This window comes from Papio anubis, chromosome 17, assembly GCF_008728515.1.
Source record: "Papio anubis isolate 15944 chromosome 17, Panubis1.0, whole genome shotgun sequence".
NCBI classification, from domain to species: Eukaryota; Metazoa; Chordata; class Mammalia; order Primates; family Cercopithecidae; genus Papio; species Papio anubis.
Genome location: NC_044992.1, coordinates 48,294,061 through 48,304,344, shown reverse-complemented (window position 1 = coordinate 48,304,344; position 10,284 = coordinate 48,294,061). Strand labels below are relative to the sequence as shown.

General features: G+C 43.1%; 1 pseudogene; it reads left to right on the top strand.

Moving 5' to 3' along the window:
- Positions 1-3,617: 3,617 nt before the first annotated feature.
- Positions 3,618-4,424, top strand: LOC101007408 (annotated as a pseudogene).
- The last annotated feature ends 5,860 nt before the right edge of the window (positions 4,425-10,284 follow it).

Genomic DNA, 10,284 nt, shown 5'->3' with positions numbered 1-10,284 from the left:
TCCCTTCCTTCCATCCATTCCTTTCCCTTCCTTCCACTTCCTTTCCTTTCCCTTCCCTTTCCTTCCCCCTTTCCCTTTTCCTCCCTTTCCCTTCCTCCCTCCCCTCCCTCCCTCTCCTCTCCTCCTTTCCCTCCTTCCCTCCCTCCTCTCCCGTGTTGATCCCGGAGACGTAGGTCAGTAGGCCTCACTGCGTGTTTGGCTCTCCATCTCAGTGTCTTGGCTACTTGGGGGCCTTGGCCTGTCTGGAGACAGTGTGAGAATTCGCATTGGCTAATTTGAGAGCTCAGATGACTGACTGAAATGTACTTTTAATATTTTAGTTCATGAAAGAAATAAGAATGTAAACAAAAGAGCAGAAAATATATTTAACAGAATCTGTAGAAAAAATTATGAATTTTTATAAATCATATTTATTATTTTCTAAGGATTTTTGTATCATTTACACACAAATATATGCTCTTTAAACATTTAGACGATATGAAAGAATGTGACCAAAAGTAAGTTTCCCATCATGGTCTTTGCTGATTCCATTCAATACCTAATGTTACAAATTGAGATACAACCTCATTAAATGCATGTGTAACACCTGTATGTATTTATTTGAAAACCTGGCTTTGGTTGCACCTCACTTGTTCTGACATTTATTCAAACATTATTTTATATCTTTCAGGAAATGTTAACACTTTCCTTCATATAGGCTTGGCAGATTTATTTACATATTTTTCTATTTACTCTTGAGAATTATGAGCACATTTTTCTTTTTTTTTTAAATTATACTTTAAGTTCTAGGGTACATGTGCACAACGTGCAGGTTGGTTACATATGTATACATGTGCCATGCTGGTGTGCTGCACCCATTAACTCGTCATTTACGTTAGGTATTTCTCCAAATACTATCCCTCCCCCACATCCACACTCCACAGTAGGCCCCAGTGTGTGATTTCTCTCCATTAAATTTTAGAAAGAATTATTGCTAGTGTATAAAAGGTCTACAAGTTAGTATAAGTTTGTATTTTATCTGATCTCATGATTAATACTAATACCCAGCTGACTCTCCAGGATTTTGTAGGTGTGCAATCATGGTGGCCAAGTGCCTCCAGCTTCAGGCCTTTCCCCGGGGTTCGTCCCCAGCTGCCCACAGTGGGGGCCCTACCATTAACACAAACATTCTTGGGATTTTCTACCTTTCCTGTCTTACTTTCACCATTTCCTCACTTGTGCTTCCTGGGATCATCCCCCAGATAAATTATGTGCACTCAAGTCTTTTTCTCAAGGTTGGCATTGGGTAGAATTTAAGCTAAGACAACAGATGATCAGCAAATATTTTTGGCTGGCTGATATCAAACTGGAAATAATAGTTATTTCAATTAATAAGAGTAAAACGAGGAAGTCAGGAGGTAAAGGAGAATCAGTCCTACCATGTGGTGTTTACCTCCTTCCTGTCTTTTTACTGTGTGAATATAGGCATGCATGTTAAACACTGTAGTCCTGGTTATCTATAAACAAGTCTCATTCTACAAATTGACTGTTAACTTCCACAACTTTCCACATAGGTTGTTTATCAGGTGACATGTTACCTACCACATAAATGAGTTTAGTCTTCCTGAAATGAAACTATGATCTCTTTGTTTGGAATGCTTTCCTCTCTTTTATCCAGAAGTCAAAAGATATGTACATTTTTAAAGGACCTTATATGACTCTATGTCATCAAAAAGCCTTCATTCACTCAACAAATATTTACCACCAGTGTTCTCTGTGCTGAGTATCATAGTAATAAGAATAAATGCCATAGCCCATGGCTTCAGGGTATTTGCATTGCACGTGGTGGAATGACAGGAGTAAATGACTATGATACAGTAGAATGTATCAAATTATGAGCACAAGGCAGGAAATAGTGATACATGAATGGGTTAGCTTATCAAGAAAGATATTATTGAGGAGGAAATATTTTAACTGAGTCTTGACACATGAGTAGGAGTGTGCAGAGTGGATAAAAAAGATGAAACGTTCCAAAGATAAAACAGTTTCTGCAAGCTTAGCAAATTTTATTCTTTACCGCTGTCTTGGCTACACTAAGACATACTAGGCTTTCTCTTTAATCTTGGACAAGTTTTCTGTTTGTTTGCTTTAACTTTTTAATGCTTCTTTTGACTATTCCCCTAAAAGACTAATAAGAATATAAACTAGTTCATAAGGTCGTATTCAAGCATGAAAATGAAACAAATATAAGATATTTGATACAATGCCTCCTATGTAATCAATACTTCACAAGTAATATACATACCCTGAGGGTGTATGGAACTTATCCACATACTATACATTTTTTATTTTAGTTATTTAATGAAAATAATTGTAATTCTTTTCATTTCTGCTGAACTCTGTTTCCTATCTAAGTGTCTTATGCAAGTACCTGCAAGAAAAAGGTGAGGGTTTGTCTGTTCTACACCCAGAGTACCCAGTAGAACATCTTGGATGCATGTTATTGAAGCCTTAATAATTCTAAATATTCTTTATATATAACAAATGCTTTTGTAAATGAAAAACCCATCATGCAATTTTGATGATCAAAGATTAATCAGGCTGGGCACGGTGGCTCATGCCTGCAATCCCAACACTTTGGGAGGCCAAGGCAGGCGGATCACAAGGTCAAAAGATCCAGACCATCTTGGCCAACATGGTGAAATCCTGTCTCTACTAAGAGTACAAAAGTCAGCTGGGTGTGGTGGCGCACACCTGTAGTCCCAGTTACTAGGAAGGCTGAGGCAGAAGAATCACTTGAACCCAGGAGGCGGAGGTTGCAGTGAGCCAAAATCATGCCACTATACTCCAGAGTGAGACTCTGTCAAAAACAAACAAACAAACAAACAAACAAAAAGAAAAGGTAAATAAAAACTTCCTACTCTTAATGCCTATACTGTAAGACATACAACAAAATGTGTTTTTACCCTTTAAAGGCAGTGAGTCATGGGTAAGTACTTTCGCTGGAGGCTGTGGAATAAGATCTGACAAAGAATTTAGAACTTGTTGGAATCTGACCATCTACCCCACCATCCAAGATGCACACACGGGATCAGAGTCATCTTCATTACAGATGGGACTTCCTTCCCCAGATGAGTCCTACCTTCTAATCCCTTTCCAACATTTCACCTGACCAGGACATTCTTGGACAACAAAAGATACATTCACATTATAAAAATCGTCCCCCATGATTTGCAGACAGCAATCGACAGGTAGGAGGGAGAGTCACAATTAAAAACAAAATGTCAGAGAGTTCTGTGACCAGTAAAAGATGCTTTGTAAAAGACACAGCATAGACCAGGGACAAAGGTGACCCCTCACTAAGGAAGAAATATGACGAGCATTTCCAAAGGAAATGCAGGAGCACAGCAGGAAAAGGAAATGGGTTATTTTCTCAGTTTTGGAGTATTTAACTAGAAACACACAATTATGTAATTACATGATGAATTTTTCCAGCAGGTAAATAATAACAAGGAAATAATGACATGGTGGCAATGAGCCTTCAGGAGGGTATAAAGGGGATATGGACCCAGGAGACTTCCAAACACAAGAACTTCACTCTCCTGGAAACCCAAGTAGATCCTTCACCCTCTGACACCATGGTCAACTCCTGTTGTGGCTCTGTGTGCTCTGACCAGGGCTGTGGCCAAGACCTCTGCCAGGAGTCCTGCGGCTGGCTGCTGTCAGACCACCTGCTGCGGACCCGCGTGCTGTCGTCCCAGCTGCTGTGTGTCCATGCTGCGAATTTGTGCTGCCAGTCTATTGTGCTGCCAGCCATCTGCTGCGCCCCAGCTGCTGTCCAGACCACTGCTGCAGGACCGCCTGCGCAATGAGTCCCAGCTGCTGTGTGTCCAGCTGCTGCAGGCTGATGCTGCCAGTCTGTGCTGCCAGCCCACCTGCTGCCGCCCCAGCTGCTGCATCTCCCAGCTGCCGCGGCCCCAGCTGCTGTGTGTCCAGCGGTTGCAGGGCCCAGTGCTGCCAGTCTGTGTGCTGCCAGCCCACCTGCTGCCGCCCCAGCTGCTGCATCTCCAGCTGCTGCCGTCCCCTCTTGCTGTGAGATCCGAGCGCAGCCCCCTTCCACTGCATCTCCACTACTACTACCCCGTCCCTCTTGCCATGTGAATCCAGCTGCTGCCGCCCCTGCTGCTGCCCCTGCGTCCAGTCTGTGGCGAGTCTCCTGCCACACCGCCTATGGCCCGCCCTGTGTCATCTCCACCTGCCCCATACTTATTGCTCGCCTCCTCTTTGCTGCTGAACCCCCTGCCCTGGCTCACCTCCCCCTTCACCGCTGGCCCACAGATGCAGACCCTTCTTCTGTGCTGGCTATGAGGACACATGGAGTGGGGTTGATGTCATTCAGCAGGGTTGTTTCCAATGAGCCCATCACCATCCCGCTGACTCTGTGAGAACATTCTGGTTCATTGTAAACTCCCTCCCTTGCTTTCTTTTTCTTCCAGTCATGGCACCAAATGTGAATTAATTTGTAATTCACTAGCTAAGAAATTATTCCAATCCTCTAAATTCCTCATTTTTTAAATCATTTTGAGCCGATAGAGTATCCTTCCCAATGAGGTAGACATTATCTCCCTATCAAACATATTATTTGTCTGTCAGCCTTTCAGTCATTCTTTCCTCTTGCAAAGGTAGGAGGCTCCGCCTCCCATGCTCTCCTGCTTTCTCCCTGCTCTCTCTTTGCCTTTCTGTTTGATCACGTTTGCCAGCATTTTTCTATTTTATTAGTTCTTTATTGTGTTCACAAAATATATTTTATTAAACTTTTCATGTAGAAATCTTTTATTATTGTTTTTTGTATTTTTTGTGATTACTTTCACTGAGTTTTCTGATTCATGGGGGTGAGGTGGGAATGCAGTAGAAGGGGATTCTCAAAGCATGATTCCAAAGTAAGACTTCAGGTGTGAACTCATAGTGCCAAACTGCTCCAATGTCACAGATCAACTAAAATAAAATAGAAGCTTTTCACTGTTTCAATTTGATATATGGAATGCTTTCGGATAGGTAAAGCCCCCAGTATTGCTGTTTATAAGTTCATCCATGATTTTAGAACTTAGGATATCACAGTAACCTGATATCTGTCTGAAAGACAGAGTGGGCTTCTCAGTGGGAGAGACAGCATCTAGTGCTGTAAGAGGAATTCCTTTCATGAGAGCTATACATATATAATCATAAAATACTGGTGAGGTCAAGTATGCAAAAGCAGACCTGCGGTTGGCACATGTGCTCAGTATCCACATGGTCTAACACCGATCGCATGGATGATTAGCATATAAAATCTCCACCTAGGGGTGTTTTTCTTGTTGTGGCTGTTTTTACTGTTAAAATGAGGCAAAGGTTACTATAAGCTGAACCTTGAGCCTAGCTGTGCATGCAGGACCCCAGAGAAGTCCCTGCCCACCCTCCCACACACCCCACCCCAGGAAAGAATTTGTAGTTAAGAGTTTCTTGGGCTTTTGGTGCAAATTGGCTGGAGATTGGGGAAGCTACATCAGGAAAAAAGGGCTTTTGCTCTCTTTCCAGGCTGTACTAGGTATCAGGGACTTGTAACCCTCTGGTGGTCTGCTGGTATTCTGTAGCTCCTTATCTTGCAAAAGAGTTAGGTGCTGATGCACAAAGGTGCAAGTGAAAAGAGCCTGCTGTGAAAGGTGCCTGCTGGGCTTCAAACAAGGGACAAGTCGGTATGGCCTTGTGAACCCCGAAAATCTGAGACAGGTCTCAGTTAATTTAGAAAGTTTATTTTGCCAAGGTTGGGGATGTACACCTGTGACACGCCTCAGGAGGTTCTGAAGACATGTGCCCAACTGAGACAGTGAAAAAGATCTGACCTAACTGACTCCATCTTGCTTCTATCCTCCAAGCTGTTCTTGTTCAATCCGGGGCACAGGATGAACAAACTTTGAGAGGAACATAGTTCATAGTTTACCTTTGAAACAAAGAGTATAACAGTTCATTCCCAAAACAAATCTTACTGCCTGTGGACTAGACCACCAAAAGCCACAAGATTAGAAGTTACGGTAATCTGACTAAATTCAAGATGTGGCTATTTTTTTAAACAGATATCAATGTCTTATTTATTAAAGATTACACAATCAAAGATCATTCTATTATAGTTTTGTAACCCCATGCCAAATTTTGACACCTTATAGTATTTGACAGGGATAAGCATGAAATGGCTTGATTAATAAATGCAAACAAAAACGCATGCTGGAAATTCTTAAGACACCTCTATTATTACCGTACCAATAATTTTAAAGCTAACTTATTTATTAAAGATTTTACTTACGTTACATAAACTTAGAAAGCATTCTACTAATCTTTTCTTTGTTCCTGATAAAGTACTTGATTCAAGTGCTTTTTTAAGCCAATTAATTAGAGCTCTTTTATATATTTTCAGTAGTGAGACATTGTGTACACAACTGGCGATGACATGTTATGTACGATACGCAGCGTTGTCGCAGCGCGGCGCGCGCATGGTGGAAGAGGTACGTTGTCATAGTAGCATGGCGCAGCTGCATTACGGCGGTGGCGGTCAAAAGAGACACGCCGTGCGCCATGGGCGGCAGGCGTGAAGTCATAGCCGCGTTACGCCAGCAGCAGGCTGAGGAGAGCGTCCCGCTTATCATGGCGAGGATAGCTGGAGCGCCAACATAATGCGGCAGATTTTAGGCTTGCGGCGCGCAACATAGCATTACGCCGCCGCCGCCACGCCAGTTGCTGCGAAAACGCCGTTCGAAGCCAGCGACCACCAGCGCGCGCCATTTACGTCGCGACAATCATTCACGCGTTGTCGCGTCGTTGCCAACGCGATACGCCGCGCGTTGTCGCTGTTGTTGTCGCGCAACGTCGGCATTGAGGCGCGCGTCGCGGTCACGCAGCGCGTCATACAAGACGGCAGCGAAACGCAATGTTGTTGTTGCGCCGCGCCGCGCATCACGATAAACGTCACAAACGCGGCGGCGGCGAATGCGTACGTACACACGCCGTCACGATGCGTCAACAAAACAACGCCGCTGCAGCCGTTACCATATGTTGTTGCCGTTCGCGGAAGGTGCTGTCGCGCGTACACACATACCACACGCACGCATGCGGCGAGCGCCACGCGCTGCGCGCGCCGCGCCAGCAGCGGTACGCCAGCGCCGCATGCCAAAGATGGCCAGCACGCGCCACGCGCGTTGTTTTATCGTTTTGTTCGGCGCAAAATGGCCGCGCACAAAATGCTGGCGCCGCAACCGCGGTTGCCGCCTGCGCTGCCGTCGCGACGGCGCGCAAACAATGCGGAAGAAACAATGCCGTTACTTTACCTGTTTGTCCCTGTCACGTTATCGTCACGTCTTGTCCTGTTTATCGTCAAAACGTTGGTTTAAGAGAAAGATAGAGAAGATATTATGGCGAGGTCGGTTTCAAGAGAGGTGAGAAAGAGAGAAAGAGAAGAGCAGAGAGAAAGAGACAGAGGAGAGAGTTTCTTTTCCTTCCTTTTCTTTTCTTTTTCTTTTCTTTCTTCTAAAGAAAAAAACAGGATACATGTGCAGCAGAACATGCAGGTTACGTAGGTATATGTGTGCCATGGTGGTTTGCTGCACCTATTGACCCATCCTCTAAGTTCCCTCCCCTCATTCTCCACCCCTCAACAACCCCTGATGTGTGTTGCTCCTCTCTCTGTGTCCATGTGTTCTCAATGTTCAACTCCCATTTATGAGTGAGAACATGTGGTATTTGGTTTTCTGTTTCTGTGTTAGTTTGCTGAGGATGATGGCTTCCAGTTTAATCCATGGCCCTGCAAAGGACATGATCTCATTCCGTTTTATGGCTACATCATATTCCATGCTGTATGTGCACCACATTTTCTTTATCTAGTCTATAATTGATGGGCATTTGGATTGTTTCCATGTCTTTGCTATTGTAAATAGTGCTGCAATAAACATACGAGTGCTTATGTCTTTATAGTAGAACGACTTATATTCCTTTGGATATATACCAAGTAATGGGATTGCTGGGTCAAATGGTATTTCTGGTTCTAGATCCTTGAGGAATCACCATACTGTCTTCCACAATGGTTGAACTGATTTACATGGGCTCCTTTTTCTTAAGATAAATGTGCACAAAGACCTGATTACTTCCATTTTACATAAACTATGAAAAGACCAGGTTCCATAAAACCTATGGAGTGCTCGAACGGGGGTCATTCTCCTTGTTTTCTCCTCATTCTTAGATTATTTGTTTCCCAGTTTTCTTCTTAAAAAGAGGAACTGAGCTGAGGCCTAGAGGTTTTCTGTGGTGGATCAATATGTGCTGCTTGTGGGCAGGACTCCACACTGGGTCACCACTGAAAATAACAGTTCAGTTCCTCATGCAAATACACACAGACAAGCTGAATAGAGCTTAATTTGGGGAGAAAAAGCAACAGAGAAGACACTTTAGAATGCATCTCTGAACTAGAATTAGGATCCTTAAATAGCAACTTCCTAGAAGGAAAACAAAACAACAGCCAAGACCACTTTTTGTAAACTGCGCTCAGCCACCCCTTAACTTTGTGGCTCTCATCTACTATTACACACAGCAAGGTCAAAGCCAAAGAGGTCAGGTCATGCAATACAGGAAAGCAGAGGTTTAGACTTAAGAAGAATCTACCCATGACTCTTAAAACTCCACAAAGAAAACAAAACACCCCAAAAGGGGTGAGTGGCAACTTTGTTCTGAATTCTTTAAGGGGGTTCAAGTCATTAGAAGACTTCTCTAGATTTGTTGGTACTGCAGATGGCAAAGAGGGAAAGCGGTATAGGGTGGAAGAAAAGTAAATAAAATAACATTTGTTTTTTAAGACAGGAAGTAAACACAGAAACCAAGTGCATGTTTTTTTGGTTCTTTTTGTTTGTTTTCTTCTTTCACAGCTGCAAGGAATTTTGGCCAAATTAGAGAGGCTTTGTTACCCATAATTTTGAATTCTCACTTGGATTTGACCAAGTCAGGTAGACTTGGTTAAGTCTGATGGGAGAAAGACCAAAACAACCAACAAAAAATCCAGCAATAGGATCACCAAGCACTCTAATGATAAGGAGAAATTAAGACCAGCAGGTTGTTAAACTTTAGCCAAGACAAAGCCCCAGTTCAGCTACTTACCTAGGGATGGGTCTCAGGCTGAAGACTGCTTTCTACCACCGTAGAAGCAGGAAAAGCACTAAAACTGGTCTTCCCTGCTGGGAGTGAGCTCAAACGCTACATGCCTTTCATCATCATGGAAGCAGGAAATCTTGCCTTCTTTGTAAAGGAAGTAAAAGTAAATCTTGCCTTCCTTATAAAGGAAGTAAAAGCTAATCTTGCCTTCCTTGTACAGGATGGCAAGTAAGCAAGTAAAACTCCAAAAACGAAAATAGGTGGGGGAGTTGTACAGCAAAATAAACTTTAGATCTTCACCAAATTTTGGGAGATCAGGGATTCTTTGCGGTGGGTGCTCCCAGACCTCAGCAAATTGTCCTATTGGTTTGAATCATAAAGTTAGCGCATGCTATTACCAGGCACCAACAGGATATTTATCAAAGGTCAGGGGCATATCCACTCAGAATCCCTTCATGATTACCAAATGTGAACCCTGAAAAACTGGGACAGGTCTCAGTTAATTTAGAAAGTTTATTTTGCTGAGGTTGAGGACGCTCCAGTGATACTGCCTCAGGAAGTCCTGACAACATGTGTGTAAGGTGGTCAGTTCACAGTTTCGTTTTATACATTTTAGGGAGACATGAGACATCAATCAACATATGTAAGATGAACATGGATTTGGTCCAGAAAAGGCGGGACAACTCAAAGCAAAGGCAGGACAACTTGAAGCTGGAAGTGGGCTTCTAGATCTAGGAATCCAACTTACAAGGGATGTAAAGGACCTCTTCAAGGAGAACTACAAACCACTGCTCAATGAAATAAAAGAAGACACGAACAAATGGAAGAACTTTCCATGCTCATGGATAGGAAGAATCAATAATGTGAAAATGGCCATACTGCCCAAAGTAATTTATAGATTCAATGCCATCCCCATCATGCTACCAATGACTTTATTCACAGAATTGGAAAACACTACTTTAAAGTTCATATGGAACCAAAAAAGAGCCCACATTGCCAAGTCAATCCTAAGCCAAAAGAACAAAGCTGGAAGCATCACGCTACCTGACCTCAAACTATACTACAAGGCTACAGTAATCAAAACAGCATGGTACTGGTACCAAAACAGAGATATAAACCAATGGAACAGAACAGAGCCCT